General features: G+C 41.1%; 1 protein-coding gene across 3 annotated transcripts in view; it reads left to right on the top strand.

Moving 5' to 3' along the window:
* The window catches only part of LOC122787733 (protein rapunzel-like), a 555,947-nt gene that overhangs the window by 505,649 nt on the left and 23,830 nt on the right, over nt 1-26,468 (top strand). For all 3 annotated transcript variants that reach the window (XM_044054596.1, XM_044054595.1, XM_044054594.1), the window contains exon 2: nt 21,430-21,478. The gene's annotated coding sequence lies outside the window, so the exon portion shown is untranslated. The remainder of the gene's footprint in view (nt 1-21,429; nt 21,479-26,468) is intronic.

The following is a 26,468-nucleotide window of genomic DNA, read 5'->3' as shown; positions in this document are numbered from 1 at the left end:
GAAAAAGTCATCAGAGATCTGGGGACCCAGGTTGACAGTAGCCTTCGCTTGACACTCATGTTGCTAAAGTAGTTAGGAAAACCTTCTATATCACCCACCTGATCATGAAGGGATTCACATCTAGATCAAGGGAGGTCATCGTCACCCTGTACTCATCACTTATTAGACCTATGATTGAGTACAATGCCCCGTTCGGAATGTATCTGACCAGACACCTGCTGCAGCTTGAAAGGCCCCAAAAGTTCCTCACCAAAAGGATAAAGGGTCTCAAAAATATGTCTTATGCTGCCCGACTGAAAGAACTCCAGCTCTATTCAGTCTCATACCGCTTGCTCAGAGGTGACCTGTGCCTGACATATAAGGCCATGTCAAACCCAGATTTGATGAATATGCTTCACCTCAAAAATCTAGATCCCTCAGAACCACAAGGGCGGAGACTTAAACCTTGACACGGTTATAAATAGAACGTGCTGGAGGGACAGATTCATCACCCAGAGACTCCCTATGCTGTGGAACAAAATCCCGGTACATGTGAGGCAGAGCACCTCTCTGGTCTTGTTCAAGAGGAATCTTGACCAATGGATGGGAGATTGCAGATATACCCCAGGGATTACTTCAGCGTCACTGCTTGACAGAGGCACAGCAAAATGATAGGCATAGTTTTTATTCAAACTAAAGGGGTGGCGAAAGCCACATAACTATGGGCTAGGCTTATAAATGCCCTTGGGCAGATAGCCTAGTATGAACCTATGAACCTATGAACCTATATATATATATATATATATATAGTGTGTGTGTGATGCACATATATTTGTCTATGTATATAGGTGTGCATATATGTCTGTCTAATTATATATGTAATATTTAATTTAAATTTGTTTACTGTGGTAGTACACTGATCACAACTGACCATTTGTAGGTATTTGCCTGGGTGAAATAATCCCCCACCCCAAAAAAATAAAATGGACCAGAGAGGCAGTAAGCTGTACATATCAAAACAGAACAGAAAGTAGCAATATGTAACAACATTGTACACTGGCAATTAACAGGTGTAGCAGCAGTTATGAGAGAAATGTATATTTTACTTGATTATATTTCAAATTTACATCATGGTGGAAATACTGTAGGTTTATGTATGTTAGGCGGGGGGTGGGAGTAGCAGAGTTAAACGGTGCCAGGTGTTGAGATATGCTATGTGGCAAGTACACTTTGATTTGGTGTGCAGAATTTTTTTTAAGTTCAGTTATTGCTGCGTAGTCTCAGAGTTGGTATATATAAATTTGCAGGGGTGTGGTGAGTAAAAGGGGACTTACTCCCTGCAAGAAAAAAAAACTGTTGCAGGTTCTAGTTGTGGGGAGTGAAAGGGGACTTACCCCTCGCAAGAAAAAAAACTATTCCAGGTTTTAATGTCTGTTGATGTGTGGAGTTTTCCGTTTCTGTGTTGTACCTTTGGTTAAAGTTTGGAGTGGGCTTGTATTGCATGAAAGTTTGAATGTATAATGTTTGGGGCGTGCATGGTAACATGAGATGTGTTGTGTCATCTCTCTATTTGTTCAGTTGTTTGTGCTGTGATTTATTATTTTCTGTGATAATTTGCTATGTAGTTGTGTGCGTGTGTGTTGCTTTCCAGTATTTGTATAAGAAATCATTTTTAACATAGTGTATAGTAAAGCCTGCTTTGTTCTGGTTGTCTGTTTGGATCTGCTTATTTCATAGTTACTGTCCAGAGAAGGTAAAGTTTATTCAGATGTGTATTACACTTTGCAAATGGCGTGACATATCTCAGACTCCCCACTGGCATGCCAGTAATCAAAAGTGTGACTGGAGTTAATGGAGGTCCATTCCAAAATGTGAGAAGTTTTTGAAATCCATGTTGCCGTCTTTTAGCACTGCTCTTTATTTGAAGCACAGGTGGTATGAGGAGGTATATGAATGTTGCATTATTGACAGTAGGTGTAGATGAGAATTGGAGGGACCTTTAAAATAATTGCCTTCTTTTTCCTGTATGATTGAAACTGGAATGGAGATTAACCTAGGATGCTTGGATGACATTAGGCCTTGAAGCAGTGACCACTCTAGTGACTGGAGAGAGCTGCGGTTAGGTATGTAATGTTCTCAGGTTATGTCCAGAAGAAGAATATAACCAAATTGCTGTGCACTAACATTTTGGGAGTAAAGCGTTAGGAGCAAAGAGCTTCTCCCTCAGTTAGTGAAAATCAGAATCTCATCAAAACCGTACAACAGTCATTTTGTTTTATCTGATTGTGTCTGTTGTTTATAAGCACACTACATACCGATCTTAGTAAAGCTGTTTGTTTATTCATTATTTTTATTGTAATGGCTATTGGGTTCATGCACATTAATAAACTTTGATTTGAATATAGTGTTTTGATCAGAATGGAATGCGTATTGTATTTTCTAGACTCGATCACAATATAATGGGCATTACTGGCACCCATCATTATTATGTGACTTGAGTCTTGAAAGTATTTATTCCTGATCATTTTCTGCCTGTGTGCCCTTAGGGACCTTTTTAGCCACTAGAGTATGTGCCTGAGGCTTGCAGAGCTACCAAACTGAAATGTTCCAGAAGTACTGTATTATTAATGTATCACTTGAAAGAAGGTCCTTAGCAGTGTATTGTAGTTTTGGCTAAAATACAAATTGAAGCTTCTTAATGAAGTGCTATATGCCAAAAAAAAAAAAATGCAGAAGAGCGAATGTTGAACATCACTCTTATCCTTCCAAGTCCTTTACACCCCCTAAATTACCTCTGAGAAAAGATACTATTTCAAGAAATGGACATCTCGGACTAATATCCAAGGTCATTTTTTTTCGTCCATTTGGTCTCAGTATTATGGGACTTGCTAAAGCAGGTCCCAACATTTCAAACAGTTACTGTGGAATTATTCATAAAGGCTGTATACATTTTTTTGCAATTCACTATGATGTCAGAATGCTGGGGAATTACTACAGTGATGCTGGTGAATAGACTGGAATGCATGAAGGGGCTAAACAGTTTAAATAGACATAATTTCCCTTTAATTTTTCATAAGGTGATAACAGCAAAATAAACATGAAAATTTTTGTGCTGGTGTAGTATAAAAGCAACAAGAGGTGTGTGAGCATTATTTGACCCATAAACCTGGCTTATGCTTTTTTACTAGGATTTAGATCCAGATAGAGGGCTTGTGCAGTCCGAAAGCTCAGAATTAAACATTTTTTTGACGCAATGAAACACATCACATTTGTTTTTGTTAGGCTAGAATCAAGGGGTCTGTATTATAACAACGAATGATCAGATCAGTGAACGTTGTTATATCAGCCCCTAAATCTCGAAAACTCAAAACAGCGAACTACCAGAACAGCAATTTTTTTTTTTCCCCAGGGAAAAAATCGCTGTTCCTCAAAAAAAACCCACTATTTTGCAGATTCAACACTTAGTGTTCGAACTGACAGCGTTCGATCATCTGATCGTTCGCTGAACTAAAAGTAGACCCAAATCAAGGGCTGTCTTGCCATTATAACATTGTTAGATACAGTAGCAAAACATGAGGATAAAGAGCATACTCGTACCTCTCAACCTCTTAGCGTAGTTAATTTGGATAAAGCCCAAAATAATTGGGGGGGGGGTCAGAGGCTTAGAAATAGCGGCACATTTTAAATATTGCTCTTATAAACTTTGAAATTTGTTAGTTCTATCATGTATTTTCTGAAGGATGTGAAGTCTGAAACTCATATGTATGTCAATCTTTAGTGACTTCAATTCTCAGTGACTTGTCCAGATTTTTGCCTCATATTTTTGGTCTGTTCCACATAAAATTTGTGTTTTTTATGACATTCTGTGAAAATCTGGACAGTTGAGAGGTATAAATTAAAACTGGAAACAGCTCCAATATCAAGATTATATGTACATTGTTAGAACAGTACAAACCATATAACTAGCCCAATTCAGTTTGGAACATCATTCAAAAGACCCCCTCTAGTCAGGGAGATGTATTTCACCACTAGCTGTGTGCGTGACAGTGTTATTCTTTATGTGATTACATGTAATACTTGCTTGACGATTATTATTATGGGTGGCTTTAATTTGTTGGAATGTATTGTGCAGTTATAATGGAAGGGAATTTCAGACTTGAGCCAACAGTAGGAGTGAGTAAACCTTTGTAAAGCATTCTATGGAGTGTGTCTGTGTGTTTTTGAGGGGATTGGGCAGTGACAAAGCATTTGTTTCAGAATGATCTAATCTATGGGTGCATAATATATATATATATATATTTATTTTTTTTTTTTTTTGAGTTTGACAAGGGAGCGTAAGGCTGGACAGTGGTCAAGAAAGAGAAGCTTCTTTGTTCCAGTGGCAGGTTTATGGAAAGAGCTGTGTGTGACAGTGTGGTAGGTTGTAGGTATCTGTGTGTTCCAGTGGCAGGTTTATGGAAAGAGCTGTGTGTGGCAGTGTGGTAGGTTGTAGGTGCCTGTGTGTTGCAGTGACAGGATGATGGAAGGAGTTGTGTGTGGCAGTGTGATAGGTTGTAGGTGCCTGTGTGTTCCAGTGGCAGGATGGTGGAAGGAGTTGTGTGTGGCAGTATAGTGAAGTTGTAGGTGGCAGTGTGTTCCAGTGGCAGGATGATAGGAATGCTTTATGGCAGTGTGGTGTTAAGGTAAATGAGGTTGTCATGCAGCACATCTCTTACTGCTCCATCCTGTACCTTTCTGCAATGACGTAGTAATTGAGCTAAACAACCCAGATCAACTGGTGCACTTGAAATTAACTTAAGCCTCTGAAATGCAGGAAGTTTGTATGGAAGCCAAACGCAAGAATCTAAAGAACATGATAAGTCCAGTTTAAAGCAGTTACAAAATTAAAAAAAGCAACAGAATGAGTGAGCAAGACCATAAGTAGCTTTAGTAAGTGTCCACAAAAAAATGAGCCTGTGATTGTTTGTTTTTCTAGGCACGTGTCTGCTAGGGATAAGGGGAAGAAATCCTGAGATGGGATGCAACATAGTGTTAAGTAATGACGTTGTCTGTTGCGCAACTACAAGGTACTGGTGAGGGCACTTCACTGGATAAATTGTTATGCCTCTTACTGTTTTACAAAGTTTTATATATGATGCAACTGTAAGTGCAGAAAGATGCAACTTATTTTACATCCATATCTTGATGATTTTAAAATTTGTAACCATTATACCAGACCCCCCACACATAAGCTTGCGCTGTAATTATGGCCTTTGTTGCCCCCTTGGAAGGTGGATGGCGCAGTGGTGCAGCAGTAGTGTTGTCACCTCACAGCGAGAGGTTCTCCAGTTCGATTTTCAGCTGGGGTGCCTTCTGTGCAGAGTCTGCATGTCTCCTTGTGTTCATGTGGGTTTCCTCTGGGTGCTCTGGTTTCCTCCTACATTACAAAAACATCCATCTGGAGCATTTCTCCCCTTGGCCTCTGCTAAGAATTGGCTTCATTCTAAGTTGGACTTTCCCGGTAAACAAATGTTAAATATATGAATACGTGGCAACTAAGCCTTCAAGCAAAGCTGTATGAAGTCATGCAGTCCAGGAAAGTAGAAGATCAGTGCATATACAATGAAACTCGTATCTACAGAAGATTGAGGAAGAAAGCAATGTGGCAAGGCCCCCTCAGGGTGGAATGAATCACAGTCCTTTAAATTAACGGTATTGCTGAGATTGTGTGCGGCATTCTTTGCATGGCTCTGGAGTCCTAACTAAAGATATATATATATATCCTAACTTATGATCGTATTAAATTTACAGAGTTCATTTGCAGTCCTGGGACAGCCCAAGTTATGCTGTTGTTGAGGATCATTTCAATATTTAAGTGACTGTACAAAAAGTCTTTTTGATCCCGTGTGCAGGGAGGGGACATGCAGACAAATAATGGAAATTTACTGGTATGAGATGAAGTAAAGAAGGGCATTTGTGGTTGGTCTGTGATAAGTGAATATGAAATGCAAGAAAGCAAATGAACAGCAACATTGACAATATAATATGAAAACAGTATATTGCGTAACATTGTTATGCTGCATTCTGAGGAACTAAAATTACAGAATCACTGTGCTTGAACATTAAGAGAAGAAGAGGATGGCAACATGAGAACTGGGTAGTGCTGACAGTGTGACTGCTGGAGACAGGGTAAGAATGACTCTGTCATAATCCATTTGGGAGTAAATGACCCAAGACTGACCTCCCTAGACTGTATGAAGCGAGACATCACGTAGTTCTCAAAATTTGTCTCTCAGGCTGGTATGAGCCTAGCATTGAGCAGCATTTTACTTTCTCCAAGGAAGATGCCAAAATACGAACAAAAGATGAATGACTTTAATAACTGGCTTAGTTTCTGGTGTCATTCTAAGGGGGTGCAGTGTTTGTCAGCGTGGAATGAGATGGTCAACAGACCATACTTTGCCAGGGATGGTCTGCACCTCTCCTCCCTAGGCTTTCGAATATTTGATAAAGCATTGTCTTCTCCCGTAGTGCCTTTTTTAGGTAATACCAAACTGGAAGTACTTCGACATATCAAATCAAAACCAAGAAAATCTAAAGGTATTACTGCTCAATGCTAGGAGTCTAAACAAAAAAAACTCAACTCCCTAGAAGCTCACGTTACCCTAGAGAATGCTGACATATGTGCAGTCACTGAGACGTGGTTTAAAGCAGTGCAGAGCACACCAACAGTGCAAGGTTGTAATGCTTTCCATTTATTTAGGCCAGCTACTTCACAGGCAGGGACTAAAGGTGGAGGTGTCTCTGTTTACATCAAAAATATACTTCAAGGCTGGTCAGGACAATGCACTTGAGCTACAGTCAAACAGGACAATGCACTTAGCTGCTCCATGTTCAAATCACCATAGGAAATATCCAGTACCACTTCCTTGCAAAGCTATAGGTCCCCCCTGTGTGACCCAAGAAACCCATACCATGTATCAAAAATATACTTCAAGGCTGGTCAGGACAAAGCACTTGAGCTACAGTCAAACAGGATAATGCACTTTAGCTGCTCCATGTTCAAATCACCATAGGAAAAATCCAGTACCACTTCCTTGCAAAGCTATTGGTCCCCCTGTGTGACCCAAGAAACCCATACCATGCATTTAAACCTATTTGAGACACTAATCGTACAACCCAATACCATATTCATGGGTGACTTTAATTACGCTACTTTTAACTGGGAATCGTGTACGACACCAAACGTGCATGCACAGAGATTCCTGGATTTTGTAAATACAAACTCCCTGGTCCAGATAGTCAGTATACCAACCAGGGGTGCAACCATACTGGATTTGGTCCTCACTAATATGGGAGAGTGCTGCACATCCCCTACTGTAATGCCTTCCCTGTTAAGGTCAGAATACAAAATGGTCTCCTTTGAAGTAAAATTAAGACCTGGACCCCCAGCTAAACTTGGAATATTCAGGAACTAAGGCTAACCTCCTGCTATTAAGTGAGAACCTGGTAAAATTTCAAGCCCCTATAAACCCTGAGCACACTGCTGCCTATGTGGAACTGTTCACAGAATCCCTGTACAAGCATGTTAATAGCTGCTAGAGGCAGCTGTACCCACCAGGAAGAAGTACAGAACTAACTCAAAAAACAAGCCACCCTGGTGGAATCTTAAAATCAATAGGCTGTATAACAGGAGGAAGAAAATCATGGCAAAAAAGTGCCCTCATCAAACTAAACAAACAATTCTGAGGACAAATAAAGTCTACCAAAGCCATATTTGATCTGCAACCTCAAAGGCAATGCACAATTGTGTGCAGAGCTCATTGTAAATGGAGCTACCTATACTGAGCTAGAAGACCTAACAAACCTCCTGGCTAAAGCTTTACCCCTCTGTCCCCTTTAACCTTCGCTTAGGAAATATCCAATATAACTTCCCCCTACTATCACTTGGGAACAGGTCCTTGATGCTCACTCAAAGACCAAAAATACTGCATCAATGGGCCCAGACAATATCCCAGGATGCCTTCTAAATAGCATGAAACATAATCTATCAGGACCTCTGGAATTACTTTTTAACTGTAGCCTCCAACAGGCTTCATGCCTCATGAATGGAGAAAGGTAACAGTCATCCCTCTGCACAGAGGTGGGTCATGTACAGACCCTGGAAACTACAGACCCATAAGTCTCACCAGTCTTCTATAAGCCATGGAAAGAAGTATAGTGGAGATGATCAACAGAGATGCAGTAATCCTCCAGACACTGGACCCAACCCAGTTTGGTTTAGTCAAGGGCAGATCATGCCTACTCAAACTTGTGGACTTATTTGAGAAGGTCACCAAAGCAATGGATGAGGGCAAAATCATTCACACTGCTTTCCTTGACTTGGCCAAGGCGTTGGAGACAATACCCCACTTTGGTATTGTTGACAAACTTGAGGTTAAATTCAAACCCTTATGTCACCCAGTGGATACCAAGCTGGCTCACAGGACCCAGGAAATTTTAATTGGGGAGCCCACCTGTACAAAGAGGACAGTCACAAGTGGAGTCCCTCCGAGATCAGTCCTTGGACCGCTCCTTTTTGGCATTTACTTCTCAGAAGTCAAGGCCAATGTCCGTGGTCTCTGGCTGACTAAATTTGCAGATAATTACAAATTAGGAGCTGTCATTGAATCTCACACTGACATAAATTGTTCTCCAGGAGGGGCTGACACAGAGACAACTGGTGTCAGAGCCATGGACTAAAACGAAAAGCATAATAGTATACTTTGGGAAGTCATCCATCCCTGGTAATTATATTGACAACACACCCCTTAGAGCTGACCCAGTATTTAGGGACTTGGGGACACATATACAGGGGATATAAAAAGTGTACACACCCCTGTTAAAATGCCAGGTTTTTGTGATATAAAAAAATGAGACCACAATAAATAATTTCAAAACTTTTCCCACCTGTAGAATTCAATTGAAAAACAGGGAAAAATATAAAAAATAAAAAACGTACAATAAGCTTGTTGCTTAGGTGTGCACACCCTTAAACTAATACTTTGTTGAAGCACCTTTTGATTTAATTACAATATTCAGTCTTCTTGAGTAAGAGTCTATCTGCATGGCACATCTTGACTTGACAATATTTGCCCACTCTTCCTTGCAAAAGTGCTCCAAACCTGTCAGATTGTGAGGGCATCTCTTGTGCACAGCCATCTTCAGGTCACCCCACAGATTTTCTATTGGATTTAGGTCTGGGCTCTGGCTGGGCCATTCCAGAACTTTAATTTTTTTTTCTGGTGAACCCATTCTTTTGTTGATTTTGGATGTATGCTTGGGTCATTGTCATGCTGACAGGTGAAATTCCTCTTCATCTTTCTAGCAGACACCTGAAGGTTTTGGGCCAAAAGTGACTGGTTTTGGAACTGTTCATAATTCCCTCCACCTTGACTAAAGCCCCAGTTCCAGCTGAAGAAAAGCGGCCCCAAAGTATGATATCACCACAACCGACAACCATGCTTCACAGTGGGGATGGTGTTCTTTTGGTGATGCAAAGTGTTGTTTTTGTGCCAAATGTACCTTTTGGAATTGTGGCCAAAAAGTTCAACCTTGGTATCATCAGATATAACACATTTTCCCAAATGCTTTTGGGACACTTGATGTATTGTTTTGCAAATTTTAGCTGGGCCTGGATGTTTTTCTGTGTAAGAAAAGGCTTCCGCCTTGCAACCCTACCCCATAGGCTAGACATGTGGAGAATGCAGGAGATTGTTGTCACATGTAGTACACAACTAGTACTTGCCAGAAATTCCTGCAGCTCCTTCAGTGTTGCTATAGGTCTCTTGGCAGCCCCCCTAAGCAGTTTTCGTCTTGTCTTTTCACCAGTTTTGGAGGGATATCCAGTTCTTCGCAACGTCACTTGACTTGTTGTCACTGTGTTCCATGGTATGTCCAAATACTGTGGAAATTTTTTTGTACCCTTATCCTGACTGATAAATTTCAACAATGAGATCCCTTTGCTTTGTAAGCTCTCTGCGAACCATGGGTTTTGCTGTAGCAGGTAACTGAGTAAATGTCAGGAAAATCCTACTAGGACAGCTGAACTTTATTTGTGGTTAATCGGAGTCTCTTTAATTGGTGTGTGTGTGTGTACCAATGAAGACTGTATGCTGTAATTTAAAGCAAATGGCGCTTCAACAAAGCATTACTTTAAGGGTGTGTACACTTATGCAACCGGCTTATTGCATGTTTTTTTACTTTTTATATTTTCCCCCTAATAGATTTGTTTCTTTTTCAATTGCATTATACAGGTTATAGGTCACATTAAAGGTGGGAAAAGTTTTGAAATGATTTATTGTGGGGTTTTTTTTATATCACACAAACCTGGCATTTTAACAGGGGTGTGTAGACTTTTTATATCCACTGCAGATAGTAGTCTAGCCTTTGACATCACGTGTCTACAGTGATGAGGAAATCATTCTATGTTGCACAACTTATAAACAGAGATATGATATCTAAATCCAAGGAAGTCATTGTTCCACTGTATTTGGCATTCATGAGACCTATCATTGAGTACAGTGACCCCTTGGTATGTACCTAATCAGGCATATCCATCAGCTGGACTGTCCACAGAGGTTACTCACTAAAAATGCAAGGCCCTATCCCTGTATTCTGTCTCCTACAGGCTTTTGAGGGGAGATCTGTGCCTGGCATACAGGGCATTGTCAGACCCCACTCTGATGGACCTTCTGCACATCCACAAAACAAACAGCACCAGAATTACCCGTTCTAAAAACTTAAATCTTGCCTGTGATATAAATAGGACCTGCTGAAGAGATAGGTATGTATCCCAGAGACTACTAATTTTTTTACTACTTAAGGGTGTATGTGGCTAGGTATTTTTTGGTTAATGTGATGACTTGCCTAGTATTATTACTGTGTTCCTAATATTGTGAAAATGATGATTATGTTTGAAGTGGGGTATTTCTTTAGACGTATTAATTCTGATTACCAATGATTCTGCTTTTTCCTTTTCACACCTAATCCATCTTGCAGTTTTTTTTTTTAGTTGGTCATGTTCATATCCTTCAACATATACCACACCTATGTCCCTAGATATTTTACTCCTGGACTCTTCTGTCCCAGGCAACCCCTTTTTGTCTGTCCCCTTCCCAGTCTTACTACCACAATGTGTTTTTTTTTTTTTTTTGTGTAGTATTCCAGCCCTGACTTCCTGTGACATTTCAAATTACTCCATCACCCTGCAAATCTTCATTACTTTATACGACAGAAGGATGCAGTCATCTACAGAGAAGGAAGAAAACAAATTATTTCCTTCTACCTTTGTCTTCTCTTTTATAAGCCATTCTCTGTACATTCTTGCCAGTCCCTCCCTGTCCCCTGTATGTACTACTTTTCTTGCTTTGCCTGTCAACTTCTTTGATTTCAGTGTTACATCTATGGAATGGAATCTGGACCACCCCTCTAATACTGTATTTCTAAGATGGCTTTTTTCTATCCAGTGAATGAAGCATTTCAGAGGGCAAGTTTAACTTTATACCTATGAAGCTGAATCTTTTGTCTGCAGATTGAACCCCCTAAACCTAAGCTTCCCCAAACATTATGTTTGACTTGGAGGCCAAAAAGGTTTTCTTTGTGTTAATACCAAGTCTCAATAGCTTTGCTTTATTTATCAGAACATGTTGGATCGTTGAAATACCCCTTTTCCTAGCCTTCTGCTGTAACCAAGAGAACATTTCCATAGCATCGCTCATTGTTCTTTGCTGCTGACCCTGGGTCTACAAACCTTTGATGTCCTCCTTCACAGTTTCACATTAATGATCAGGATGGAAGGAAAGCAATAGAAGCAAAGAGCGCTCCTCATTTCCCCCTCCGTAAATATATATGACAAAGTTTGATATGAAGCTGTCTGGCTTTAGTTTTTGCATACGGACTTGTTCAGTCTTCTTTATTTTCTAGGGTTATAGCTCCCTAACATCTCTACCATTTATCCCAGTTCAGGGGTGTTGAAGACTCTGGTATTACTGACAGTCATCACAACACAAGGATCGGTATAGGTTCATAGGTAAGTACTACTACCTGTCTGCCCAAGGGCATTTGTAAGCCTAGCCAGAGTGTGCTGGCTTTCGCAAACCCCCTTAGATGAGTTCCCTGTGCCTCTGACCAGCAGAGCCATTAGTTCCCTGCGCCTTTGTCCTGCAGAGCCACTGCAGTGATCCCCGGGATAAATTTTCTGTTTCCCATCCACCCGTCAAGGTTTCTCTTGAAGAGTGCTAGTGAGGGGCTCTGCCTGATGTATATTGGAATCTTGTTCCAAAGCATGGGGAGTCTCTGGGTCAGGAATCTATCCCTCCAGCACGTCCTATTTATCATTGTGATAACGTTTATATCGCTAGAGCGTGTGGCTCTCAGGGATTTGTTTGTTTTTTTTTTTTGTTTTTTTTTAGGTGGAGCATATCCATCCATTCTGGGTTGGACATGGCCTTGTATGCCAAACAGAGACCACCTCTGAGTAAGCGGTATGTAACCGAATACAGCTGGAGTTTCTTTAGTCGGGCTTCATAGGTCATCTGTTTGAGGACAGTAATCCTCTTGGTGAGGTACTTTTGTGGTCTTTCCAGCTGTTGCAGGTGTCTTGTAAGGTACATCCCAAATGGGGCATTGTATTCTAGAATGGTTCTAATAAGTGATGAGTAGAGGCGCACAAATAACCTCCTTTGTTCTGGATGCGAACCCTTTTAAGATTAGGTGGACCACATAGAAGGATTTTCTAACCACCTTGGCAATATGATTATCAAAGGAGAGATTGTTGTGTTCTTGGGTCCCCAGATCCCTTATTACTTTTTCTGTATTTAGGGGAGTGGACTACCACCTTTGTGGTAGTTCGCGGGTATTTTGTTTTTTCCAAAGGGGATGACTATGCACTTTTTGGCATTCAGCTTGAGGCCATGATTTTGACACCAGGTATCCGTCTCGGTGAGACCCTTCTGGATGGCGTCTGTATCAGCCTGGGAATCGGTTATGGCCCCTAGTTTGCAGTTGTCTGCGAACTTGGTCAGCCAAAGTCCTCTGGTGCTTGCCTGTACCCTATACTGAACAGGAGGGGTCCTAGGACTGAGCCCTGGGGGACGCGACTTCTAACCGGTTTAGAGTCGGACCTAGAGTCTGCAACTCTCACCATGAGCCAGTTTGCAACCCATCTCATGACGTAGGGGTTAATGTTCAGGTTGGTGAATTTGTCTATAATACCAGAATAGGGAATGGTGTCGAAAGCCTTTGCGAAGTCTAGGTAGGCTGTGTGGACCTCCTTACCCTCATCTAATGCCTTGGTAATGGTTGCAAAGAAGTCCACCAGGTTTAGGAGGCATGATCTGCCCTTAATATAACCAAACTGGGTGGGATCCAAAGTTTGGAGGTTCCCAATGTCTCTGTTAATGAGTTCCATGATGATGCGCTCCATAGCCTTGCAGACCAGGCTAGTCAGGCTTATAGGGCGATAGTTCCCAGGGTCCATTGTGGCGCCACCTTTCTGGAGTGGGATAACTGTTGCTGTGTTCCACTCTGTGGGTACGTAGCCTGTAGAGAGGCTGAGTTTGAACAGTGTGTTTAGGTGAGGGGTTAGTTCATTTTGGAGCTCTTGTAAGACGCAGCCTGGGACACCGTCCGTGTTTTAACCTGTGTGTCAGTGATTGCCGGGGTCTTACATTCTTCTGGTATGGTTATGGGCCCCTTAGGGAGTGAGAGGGGTGTGAAGTTTGCACTGAACCTGTCTGCCAAAATGTTGGCAATATCAGTCGGTTCGGTGTATTTTGTGCCATTCTGCACCAACTCAGAGCAGATCTGAGAGTTTCCACTTAGGTTCTTGACATAGCTAAAGAACTCTTTGTGGTTATCTTTGGAGTCCTTGGCAATGTTTTCTTTCGAAGCTAGCCTTGGATGATTTAATGAGGGCTCGTAGTTTTGCTGATACTGATCAGGGATGTCTTTCCTTCTAGGGATTTTGCTCTCATCTGTACTAGTTTCCTCCTTCTATTGTAGAGCCTGTTTATGGCAGGGGTCCAGCAGACTGGTTTCCTTTTCTTGGAGGAGTGAGTCTTGTTTTTACTTGGGATAGCACGATCCATGCATTCCTGCAGATGATCATAGAGTGCCTTTGTATAGGTTTCAGCAGCTTGGACAGCATTGTCCATTGGTGTGGGGGCTGTGAACCTTTCCACCTCGGTCTTAAGCAAAGTGAAGTTTGCTTTTGAAAAGTTTTTCATGGTGTTTTTCCTTGATTGGGGTTGGGGCCGGAATGTGAGTATCTAGAGTGATTAGTCTATGGTCTGATCTAACCAGTGAGGGGTTGATGTCCTATGTGGAACACTGGTCGCCCATGTTGGTGACGACCAGGTCCAATATGTTGTTCCCTCTGGTGGGGGGTGTTGACCAGTTGATCCAGGGCATTCGAGTATATAAATTCTAGGAAGCGTTGGGCAAGGGAGTTAGTACTTGAGTAGTTCTCCCAGTTAATGTTTGGGTAGTTGAAATCACCCAGTATTAGGGTATTTGGTAGGACCTTCATATTTCCCAGTGTCTCCACAATGCGGAATGGGGGTCCTGGGTCATGGTGGGTCATCTGTAGCAAGCTACAATTTAGATTGCAGTTTTGCCCATTGTTAGTTGCACTTGGATGATCGCTGATGCATCGTGTTGCGCCACTAACCTGGTGGTGTGAGTATCCTTTATGAATATGGATACACCCCCACCTTTTGTGTTTCAGTCCGGGTTCTGTGGCCGAAAGTTATGGTATGAGTTGTAGCCTGGTAGTGCTGGGGTGCTCTCTGGAGCCTTAAACCAGTTTTCTGTTACTGCACAGATATCTATGTTCTCCATACTGAGGAGTGCCTCGAGTGCGTGCATTTTGAGGTTTAGACTTCTGGCGTTGAGTAGAATTACCCTCAGTTTTTGGTTACTTGTGCTATTTACAGTGGTGGGTTTGTCTTTTGAACCTTGCCTAAAAAAGGCACTATGGGGGTGGCAAGAGCCTTTGCCAGTATCCAAAAGCCTAAGGGTGACCGGTGCAAGCCATCTCTTGTGAAGCAACGTGGCTTGTCAAGCATGTCATCCCAGGCAGACAGATACTGGATCCCCTTTGAATGACATCAGAAACTTAGCCAGTTGTTGAAGTTGATAATTTTTTCTTTATACCGTGGCATCATTCTTGGTGAGGGCAGGATGCTACTTGGGGTCAGGGTCATACCTGCCTCGGCTACAAGATCAAAGAGCTCTTCCATGTCTCTTGTCATGTAGTCCAGGGAGGTACGTCTCTGGTCATTCACACCAACATGTACAATGACGAGTCGTATTTGTACTTGTTCTGGAGTGACCTGAGTGCTTGTGTTATGTGGTGGATCCTGACTCCCAACAGGCAGCTAACTGTAACCTTCTCCTTGTTCAGCCTTGTTAGTGGGACATCAGTGTGCCTGACTATAGAGTCGCCTATCACTAGTGTGTTGGGTATGTTATTTTGCCTTAAGGGCTGTGATTGTGTGGCACACTGATTATGTGAAGTATGTGTTTCATGGTTGGTAATGGGTTGTGGAGGTTGCTTGGATGTCTGCTATGGCGTTCTCTGTTGCTTTTGCAGATTTTTATTTAGAGCCTCAGAGTTTGTTTTCGTGTATTTATGTGTATTAGTTGCCTGTGTTGGTTTATTAGGTCTATGTGAGACTAGTGGTATGTTGCAAGTATTACCCTTCTCCTCTTGACAGTCAGTTACAGTCTGGGGTTGAGAGAGCTTTGCCTTCAGTCTGGCTGTATAATTGCATCTCTCGCATATATTAGTGTTTGGTGGTAGGAGGAGAGGGTTGTCTGTGTACATGAGGCAGTTGTAACATTGCTTCAAAATGCCCGGATTCACCAGTTGGACTGGAGAGTACACCGGAAACTGCCCTTTGGACATGCCTGAATAGGTAGAGTGAGCTGTTTTTCTGATTGACTGGTTGGGACAAATAAGAGAGCCTTGTCCTTCTGGACAGTATAAAGGGGGCTAGTCCTAGGGGTATTTTGTGCTTGTTATGAGTTTTAAGCAAGTGCTGGGCTGTAAAATGAATGTTTTGAGTGCTAAAGTTGAAGGTTTGTCAGTTCCAAGGGAAAAACTGAAGAGAAGACTTTCAATCTAATGTTTTAGCTCTTTTGTTGACAGCCTGATGTTGACCATACACCTGCATCCTTTTATAAATCTAATCGTAGAGTTATGAATTGGGGCTTGGATTTGTGGTTATATAAGGGAAATTAAACAAATCTCCATACTTGGTATGTTATTGAAATGAATCTGGCAGTTGTGTATCATCATCTCAGCATTCAGCATCTGTCTCTGTTCATACTATCATAATTAAAGATGTTCATAAGTGCTGGTGCAATAAACTGTCCAAAATCTTTACATGCATCATGGAGCCTCATCTAGGCCCAGAGCCTTCCTTATGAGAGCTCTTGGTCTTTAGAAACTGTTATTAAACAGTACCCCTTTACCAACTTATCCTTACTAATTAATCAAGTAATCAGTTTTGTCATCCAAGTAAAGGAGCTTGTCCGTAGACCCTTTTCAGCTTAATCTGGGAGAAAAGTGTACAGTAGGAATGCAAAGTGGAGTAATATTCAGTTGTAGATGAATCGGTTTTAGTATCAGGCAATACATAAGTAGTACACATTTAAAACTTTGTGCATACACTGCAAGACGATAAAATAAACTGAACGTCTTTACAGTTTACTACCACTTTAGCATCAAGGTGTTCCTTGAGACAGATAAATCCTCACAGTATACCTATGTGGACTTGCACACATCTTCTGGTGAGGCATTTGGCACCTGTAGAAGTGTCATTAGCACTGTTTATCTGCTTCTTACTATCCTCCTTCACCTTCTTACTATCCTCCTTCACCTTAGACTAAGACAAACCTGAGAACCTTGTGGCTGTCATCCAAAGACATTTGACTCTGCTGGGTAGCAACCCGAATATAGGCTCAAACATGGCATTACAAAGTTATCATAACCAGTATCTCTAATTCTTGGTTTGTAACCCACTATTAGTCCATCTTCTAACACCTGCATCATTCTCTTCGGTTTTCCTCTCCTTCCTGTTCTACATTCATATATCTGTTTTACTTTGCATTAAGAAATTAAACCACACACTCATTAGTTACTCCTTTTCTTCTACGTGTTTCTTCATCGTCACTATCTTCAAGTTGCCTCTCGAGCTGGATCAGAATCTCTCCTTCAGTAACCGTATATTGCATCTGTTTCTGGGAGGTTCAAGCATAACTTAACCCACTGCCCTACTCCATACACTATGACAGGGTGTTCATCTAGGATACGGGTCATACTTTCTGTACAACACTAAAAAATGTGCCGCTACTTCAAGCAGTCAGTGAACAAGTGACACTGGATAAAACAAGATAAGTGGCAGTGTTAGAGAACTTTGGAAAGCTTATTGAGAAGTTCTGCCCTCTTACAGAGTGATAAAGCCTTGTAATTTTCGCAAAATAGTGTCCTAAAGTGGTAAAGAAGCAGAGGAGAAAATAAAACCCCTCACCACTTTGAAGGTCAGCATGGTGGCTCAGTTGTCAACAGTTTTACCTCACAGATACAGGATTTAGCCCTGGTTTCCAATCTGTAGCTGTGTGTAGTTTCCATGTTCTTTCCTGTGTTGGTAAATGCTTTTTCCTGGTATTCCCATTTATTTTAATTTCCAAAAATGCAGACAGATTGAGTGTTTACTGTAAACTGCCCTATACATTGGGCTGAAACATTTCAGAGATAGGTAATTTCACTTACCAGGTTAAAAAATATTAAATAAAGCTAAATTAAAAAGTTGGTGTCCTGCGTAGAAAAGGAAATCAACCCTTCGGTTGAATGTTTTGAATATAGAACATTTGTAATGATGGCAGAAGTGAGCGAGTATGATCACAGAATGTCATTACTTAGTAGGAGGTTGCAGTACAGAAGTGTTTGGGAATCTGCTCTTTCCATGCTGTTGTGCGATCTCTGAATTGATATATAAGAAGCATGGCAGTTGGGGGTGGGGGTGGTGTTGCCAACCTGCATGTTTTTTTTTTTTTTTCTTCTTATTCAGTATTTTGACATTCAATCTTTTTAGATAAGTTTAGATTTTTTTTTTCTTCTTCTTCTTCAGTATTTTGACATTCAATCTTTTTAGATAAGTTTAGATTTGAGTTTGTGAGTTTTTGTCAACAGGTGTTATGTTTGTGTAGTGGCAAACTTCATTGTAAGCAGTGCAGTGTGACTTGAACAAGTTGTGAGTGAATTAATTAAGTCGTAAACTTTCCCAGTTAGTGGTGGGCAGTCAGCTAACTTTCGTTAGTACAGTAGTGTTCAAATCTTCCCAAGAAGATGATATAACAACAGATTATATTTAATGCAGCTTTTAGGGTCTTGGCATTTTTGGGACTCTTTGAGAGTTTGAAGTAGGATGGCATATTCAGTCCTTGGCTGGAAATGATTCCCTTTGGCATTTTTTTTTTTTGCCTAGTGCTTTAGTAAGTTTACTACACAGTAAGCTGGCAGACGTTTAGACGTTACTTTTGTTGTTGTTCTGTGAGTGTAACAGAGGATAATGGGGGGGGGGTGTCATGCCATCACTCGAGTACAAAGATGAATTTCAACAATTGGATTATTACAGGTAGCATATGCAGGAGTTGGTTGAACTGGGCTAGTATATATTGATTATATGCTCCTTCTCATATTCAATTAATGGAACCTGTAGGAGACTATATTGGATTAAATTATCTTCAACAGGCACCTCAAAGTAAAATATTTTAAAATGGTAAATCTTGTACTTACGAGGCTTAGATGAACACTTTAGATCTGAAAAATACAAGCTGACTTGTCCACATGTTTTTTCTCTAACCGATGTTCTTGGATCCCAAATGGGAAGTCAAAATTGGCATTTTTACATTTCTTAATTTTTGAGTTAGCAGTAATACTGAGCGTGTTCCAAAAATTCTGCTACAGCTACTCTGGAAAAAGCAAAAAAAAAAAAAAATTTGAAAAGATTCTGGAGAAACATTATTTTTTATCTTTACATAGCCAGTAATTTTATGCAACTTGAGGGTGTTAATTTCTCTCACGGATTTCCTAGGTTGTACAGTAAATGAAAATTCTCAGTTCTCTTATTTGGAAAGCACAGATCATCACAATTCGGGATGAAGGTTTTGTTGTTAAGGAACAAAAGGTTACAAGTCATGATATTTTTGCTGGTTGATCCAATGGTCAAATGTTTCAGAGTTGCTACTTTTTGATTGTATTGGGTCATATGCAATATGACATCATGAGGACGCAGGATCACAGTGTTTTTGTGATGAAATTTTGGCATTGTTTGCATAATCTGTGGGGGGGCACCAAAAGATTCCCTTTGCTTCCCTTTCTTTTCAAAGAGCTGGACTGGGGGAGATGCTCACCCATGTGTACTTTAGCAGGCCTTTTCTCCCTCTTGTTCTGAGGAAAGTTGTATCAGACATTTGTGTTGTACCTGTTTCTTGGTATTCCAGGAGATCTAGTCCCCAGTGCAGATAGAACTACACATCTGTTTGAAAGAGACCATTCCAGAAGCTAGCTATCGGTGTCCATTTATTTATTTATTTATTTATTTATTTATTGTAACTAATGCCATTAACAACCTCAGAAGTTTTCAATGAGTTGTAAAGCATCTGAGGAGATAATTGAAAGCCTCTGTGTAGTCACATCACTTCCTCTGGTTCCAAGGGTACTGTTAAAAGAAAAGAAAGCACCCACTTAATTCTGACTGTCTTCTATGGCTAAGGCAAGTTTAATTTTGTTTTTCTTGTTACAGAGAGAGTTGATTTTCTGATTCTCGAAGAGTGATAGTTTTCTGATACAGGGATATGACCAGACTTCACACACATTTCTACCTTGCCATTTGATAGCTTGCAGGCCGAGATGTTGATTTCTCATGGGTATCTCAGATTTCATATGAGGTCCTTAATGAGCTGTGAAACCTGTTTCTATGCAATCTGATTGGTTAGTGTGGAAGAGGTTTGTCTTTAGGTTCGCTACCAGGATGGTATATGCTTCAGGCACTAATATGCTCAGAACTTTACAGGGTCTTCCACAAGGATGAGGTGACTTTGCTTTTATGCCTAATTTCAAGTCATAAATTGCTTTGAATGGGAAGACCCAGATGCCATGCTGCTTCCGTTGTTATCCTCATAGACCTAATTAGCATGTTCTGCACAGGATGAATCCCAGGAAACATTTTGTTTAAATTTTAAGAGTATTTAGAAAGTCTGAACAACTGTTTCCTTTGCCCAGAATAAAGATGATACTCCAGCAATCAAGCAAAGAATTCCAAATTAGGTTAATGGCAGTACTGTTATTGTTACAGGTATGTGAGTAACAGTCTTTAGTAACCCATTAGAGCTGATTCCATGTGGGCATGGCAGCTTCAGTAGCTTGCTTTCTACTGGAGTCGGCTATGTGTACCTGTGTAGCAGTGACCTTGTACGTAGTGGATGCACTTATAGGCATTACAAGCTATATCATGTTTCCAAGGTTATTTCCAATAGTGTTCTTCCAAGGTATTTTGATTAAGATTACACCCAGCCATTTAGTCTCATGATTTGTCGTTTTTTATTGTATCTGTAACCTGAAGGTGTATTCCAAAGGTTAGAATGGAAACATTTTATAATATATATGGAGTAGATAATCACCATAGTTAAAGATAACTGATTTAATTTGTCTTTTTGATGTTGACTCCATCCTCCTGATTTTTTTTTTAACCATTTGTAGAATATTTTTAGTTTGTGTTGTGGACATAAATTTACTCATGCCTGGCAAGGTTGTCTTGCTATTTAAAATGCTTTTTGTAAAAAGTAATGAAGACTTACATTTTAGATTGCATTTTGTTGTGCTTGCATTGTAGAATGTTTCTAGGAAAGGTATATCTTCTTATTTGCTGCTTTTGATTGGAGTTAGTGACAAAAACTGACCTTAAATGCAAACTGATGTTTGTTTGACTAGCCTTGGGGTCAATATACAGTATTGTCTGCCATGTGCATATCTTGTTTTTCTTAGGATTTTGGAACTCGGACGAGGCTTATGCTTCTTGCAGGTTGAGCTTCACACACTTTGACAAGAAATAAGTGACAGCTCAGCTAGCAAATCAGTTGGCCATCCTACTGAGTAGTAAATTTTTATCCAAAAGGCTAGCACCCTTCAAATGGTTTGTCTTTTGAAACATAAATCCTTACTGTGGAGATATTTGGTAATCTACTTTTATGGTGAGGCCTTGACACTTCTGTGAGTTTTCTGTCATTTGGGGAAAACAAATGTTAACAACATTAACACTCTGCACGAATGGAAACTCTCTTGCTAACCGTATGTGATCTTGTAAATACAGTTTTGTGAGCAGTTTTTTGATCGATACTGAAACTTATTTATTTTTCTTTCAGGATGAAATTAGTCTTATCCATAAAAGAAGAATTTTACTAATTTTAAGAGGTTAGTTTGCTTTTATGTTTTGTATTTTGTATATTTTAAATACTGTAGTTTGTTTTCTTTACCTTGTGTTTTGCTTGCATTCTGCTTTAACAGCATATCAACACTTCAAAAGAGACCACAGCTCTCTCTTCTGAGTCAGGCAGAAATTAGAACTGATCAATTAAGGACTCATTCATAAGATAGAAGAGGTCACTTGATGTTAATCATTTGTTAACTGAGGGGTGGAGCTAGGAACTAAACCTTCTATTTAAGGGGTAAAATAAAACATTTCAGAACTTTACCAGAAAGGCTCATCCAGACTCTGCTACACTTTGCTGTGAAGGAAAGGTTAATTTGCTTTTATTTTTTGTATATTTTAAACACTGTAGTTTGTTTTCTTTACCTTGTGTTTTACTTGCATTCTGCTTTAACAGCATATTAAAACTTCAAAAGAGACCACAGCTCTCTCTCTCTCTTCTGAGTCGGGTAGAATTTTTTTCTCCGCCCTCCCACCCAGTCATAGTTGTCTTGTTAAATACCACTGTCTTTCTAGTTGCCTGCCTCTTATGTTAATCCGACCATATATCTCATTTCCTCTCTACTTTCACTGGCTTGTGTGAGTAATCACAAAATCAAAAACCCCTCCCCTTCAACTATTTAAATTTATTGGCCATCCTACTGTATTCCATAGTACAGTACCAGAATACAAAAGTGACCACCCCTTTTAACCCATCTTGCTGTTTTAAAAATAGTAACTCTCCACTAAACCTTAACTTTTTAAAAAAGTAAAACTTAAGTTACCTACTTTCACATCTAACTTCTTTAGTGCACACTGCAGTGTGCATTTTTTTTTCACCTTACCTTTAAGCATCCCTGTGACTAGCACTTTCTCTAAAACCTGCTGGAAAGCACTAGGAAACCTTAAACTGATACAAGCACTCGACTCTCCTTGTTAATAAGGAGAAATTAATAGTAGGTCCTAAACAGCCTATAATTGCAAAGTACCTTGCTAAGGTAAGGGAAAACAGCTCCTGTACTTTACAAAAAAAAAAAGCACCAAACCAGGCATGTCCAAGGGTCAGCTTCCGGTGATTGCTCCTGTCCACCTGGTGAATCTGGGCATACTGGGGCAATGCAGCAATTGCCTCATGTACACAGACAACCCTCTCCTCCTACCACCCAACACTATAACCTGTGAGAGATGCACTTACATAGCCAAAATGGAAGCAAAGCTCTTTCCACCCAAGATTGTGCTAGACAGTTAAGAGGAGAAGGTTAACATCCACACTACACCTCAAGCAACACATATCCCTTCTAAACCCACACCACCAACACCCACATATAGCAACACTAAATCCACATATGCAGAGGCCCTTAACTGTGTAACCTGCCCAAGCAACAAGGACCCCTGCCCAAGCAACAAGGACCCCTGAAGCTGAAACCCAGTGTGCCACTCAGCAACAGCCCCTAAGGCAAGACAATGTACCTAACACTTTAGTCATAGGTGACTCTATAGTCTGGCACACTGATGTCCCTCTCACCAGGTTGAACAAGGAGAAAATTACAGTCGGCTACCTGTCGGGTGCCAGGATCCGCCACATGGTCCCACAGTCGACCAGAGTTCCAAAGTCTTGGTCCGGCGTCGGTTGCTGTCGCTTCCTCCCTGATGTCAAGTGCACCAGGGGTATACAAGATGCAGCCGACACCATTTTCTTCAGTTTTTCTTGCCCCAGATGTCAGGTGCCCCCAAATAGGTAGGCAAAATACATTGCTAATAACAAATGCATAAAAAATTATAACCAATTGTGTCTAATACAAGCAAATACACCAATTAGGTTGTATAGGTAGTGAGGTACTGATAAGCCCCTGGAAGGATAGTGGGGATGGAGGGTGGGTAACCTGGACTGCAGCATTGAAGACACTTGAACATCTACATTTATGGTAGGTACAAAACTGTATTATGTTCATCGTGTTTCACTGCTGCAGTCATTACACTTGGGTAGAATCCGAAAGCTGAGGTTGGGTGACTGGTGCTAGAAAGCATTTGGTGTGGCTATAAAGCCCTGCAGCACTGCAGTGGTGAAGCCAGCTCTGGATTTAGAGTAAAGAGGCAGGTGGTAGTGTTTGGTAAAGGTATGCACTGAACTCCAAGTTGCTGCTTCCAAAATATCCTTGGTAGGTACTCCACTGAGGTATGCAGTTGAAGTGGCTGCAGCTCTGGTGGAATGAGGCCTGATGTTGCTAGGCACAGTCTTTCCATGTTGGGTGTAGCTGAAACGTATACAGTATCCTATCCATTTGGAAATGGTCTGTTTTGAAATTGCTTTCCCCTGTGATCCTGCAGCATATGCTACAAACAATTGCTCAGTTTTTCTGGAGGCTTTTGTTTTGTCCAAATAGCGTAGCTGTCTATGTATGTCCAAAGTATGCAGAAGTCTCTCCCCTTTATTCTGGGGATTTGGATAAAATGTTGGTAAATGTATTGTTTGGTTTAGGGCCACACTTGATACCACCTTTGGCATAAAAGTAGGGTTTGTTCTTAAAGACACCCTGTCTTGATGAAAAATGATGAAAGGTTCCACTGCCATTAGTGCCAGTAACTCTTTGTGCTGAAGTTATTGTCAAGAGCAGAGCAGTTTTCCATGAGACATATTTTAAATCTGCTGAATTTGCTGGTTCAAAAGGAGCAGTCTGGCATATGGAATTAGTAGTATGCAAGATGCCATGAATCCCAAGGCCTGCAGAATTTTTCTTGCAGGGAGTTGGGTTTTTGTTGCCATCAATTGAAAGTATTGAGTCAGTTGTACTTGCTTGTCTGGCGTGAGATAAGCCATCTGGGCCGTTGTATTTAAGCTGGCACCCAGGAATATTATCTCTTGTGAGGGCACTAGTTTTGATTTATTTTTGTTTACTGTGTACCCTAGGCAAATCAACAAGTTTTTTTACAAACGCCAGATGTTTTAGAAGAGCGTCCTTGCTTTCTGCTTGAATAAGGCAGTCGTCCAAGTAAGGGTATATTTGGATCCCTATTTGTCTGCAAAATGCAATTACTGGTGCCAGGCATTTTGTGAAGACCCTGGGCACAGTAGATAAGCCAAAGGGCAGTGCAGAGAATTGGTAATGCATGGAACCTGCTATGAATCTGAGGTATCGTCTGCAATTTTGTCTGATAGGGACATGCAGGTATGCCTCCTTGAGGTCCAAAGTTACCAGCCATGTCTTCTTGCCCAGCATGGGAAGAAGCTACTGTAGTGTCAACATTTTGAATTTTGGAACATCCAGGTAAGTATTTAGTGAAGAAAGATCCAGAATGGGCCTCCAGGCCTTGTCCTTTCTGGGGACCAGGAAGAGTCTTGAGTAAAAACCTTGTCCTTGCTCCTGTGTTGGAACCTTTTGAATAGCTCTCATTTCCATGAGGTCTGTAATTTGTTTTTGAGCCTCTGCCCATTGATTTGGTGGCAGGTTTGGCATTCCTTTTAGCCCTGGTAAAGTGTGAAAGTGGAACCTCTGTAACCTTGAGAAACAATATTCAGGACCCATTTGTCTTGGGTGATCATATGCCAGTTGTGAGAAAAAAGTGCTAGTTTTCCCCCCAAGGGGGCTGCCAAGAGGGAAGTGCTTGGCAGCTGAAGGGGGAAGTCACTGGGACTGCTTTCTATAAGGTTGTTGCCTGTCTTCCCCTCCTTTTTGGGTGGATGCTCCCCATTGTGGAGGTCTGTAAGAGCTTTGGGGCTTACCTCTACCTCTTGGACGTCTGTATCTGCCCCTTTGTGGTCTGTTTGTAACTGGAAAGGACCAGTTTTTTGTAGGCCAATTTCTGCTAAATCGAGGAGGCTGAACCTGTAAGAAATCCTTCACCGTTTGCATTGATTTTGCCTTACCCTCCATTTTCTTTAATACCTCTTCTGCCTTAACTCCAAATAAAACATCCTGCTGCAAAGGTGCATCCAATAACTTGCTTTAACATGATCAGGTAAACTTTGCTCTTTTAACCAAGCATGCCTTCAAATCACAGACCCTGTAACTGCTGCTCTATAGGAGGCCTCTAATGAATCAAAACCACATTGCAAAGTATGTTTTCCCACTTGTTCTGCTGCATGCAATAAATCCTGCATTTCTTTTAAAGTCAGGCTGTTCTGCATTTGGAAGCATCTTTTGTTTTGAGACATCAAATATTGCTGATACTTAAGCATATGAAACTGGCAATTTAAGGCCCTCATTGCTAAAGTTGCAGAGGTATATACTTTCTTCCCCCATCTGTCTAATGCTCTAGAATCCCTGTCAGAAGGAAATGGATTTTTAGCTGTAGAAGCCTTTACCCCTTTAGGACCCTGGGAAATAGTTTCAGGGTCTGCAACAGGGCTTTTATACAGAAATTTCTGAGAGTCAGTGACTCTGTAGTATCTGTTTGGTTTGACTGGTGCAGGAGGCAAAGGATCAGGGTTTAAACTGGATTCAGAGTACACATCATCCACAATGCCTGACACTGGCGGAATAGCTAGGGGCTTGTGCTGAGGCAATAAAAGGAAATCTCTGAGTCTTTTCTTGGATTCTGAGTAATCCTGGCCCTCCCAGTGGAAATGCTTCCTCATGGTATGTAAAGTTTCCCCAAAGGAGTAGTCCTCTGGAGGTGAGGCTGAAGGAATTGATTCTTCAGCATCAGAATCCTCATAGGGGGGTAAGGAGTATCCCTGGTCTGAAGAGGAATCCGAAGAAATGGAAACCTGGTCAGAAGAGTCATAGTCTGCATCCTGTCTAGGCCTTTTATCAGGAGGGAGATGGGAACCCTGGTTAGAGTAATTAAGTCTTCGGCCATCTTGAGCATCTGTTTCTTGGGCATGGAGGCCTGTCCTGGTGAATGCTGTACTTGTTTCTTAGTTTTTAAAGGCGTTTTAGACTTGGCAGAAGGTTTAATGGTAAGTTGTGTAGGTCTGAATACTCCCTCTGAAGCCGAGGGCTGCTCTGCAGCTCCGGATCCCTCTGAAGGGTTAATTTCGGTAGGCCCCAAATC

Source organism: Protopterus annectens, chromosome 13.part0 (genome assembly GCF_019279795.1).
Source record: "Protopterus annectens isolate FY-2018-M chromosome 13.part0, PAN1.0, whole genome shotgun sequence".
NCBI classification, from domain to species: Eukaryota; Metazoa; Chordata; order Ceratodontiformes; family Protopteridae; genus Protopterus; species Protopterus annectens.
This window is presented reverse-complemented; position numbering and strand designations above follow the sequence as displayed.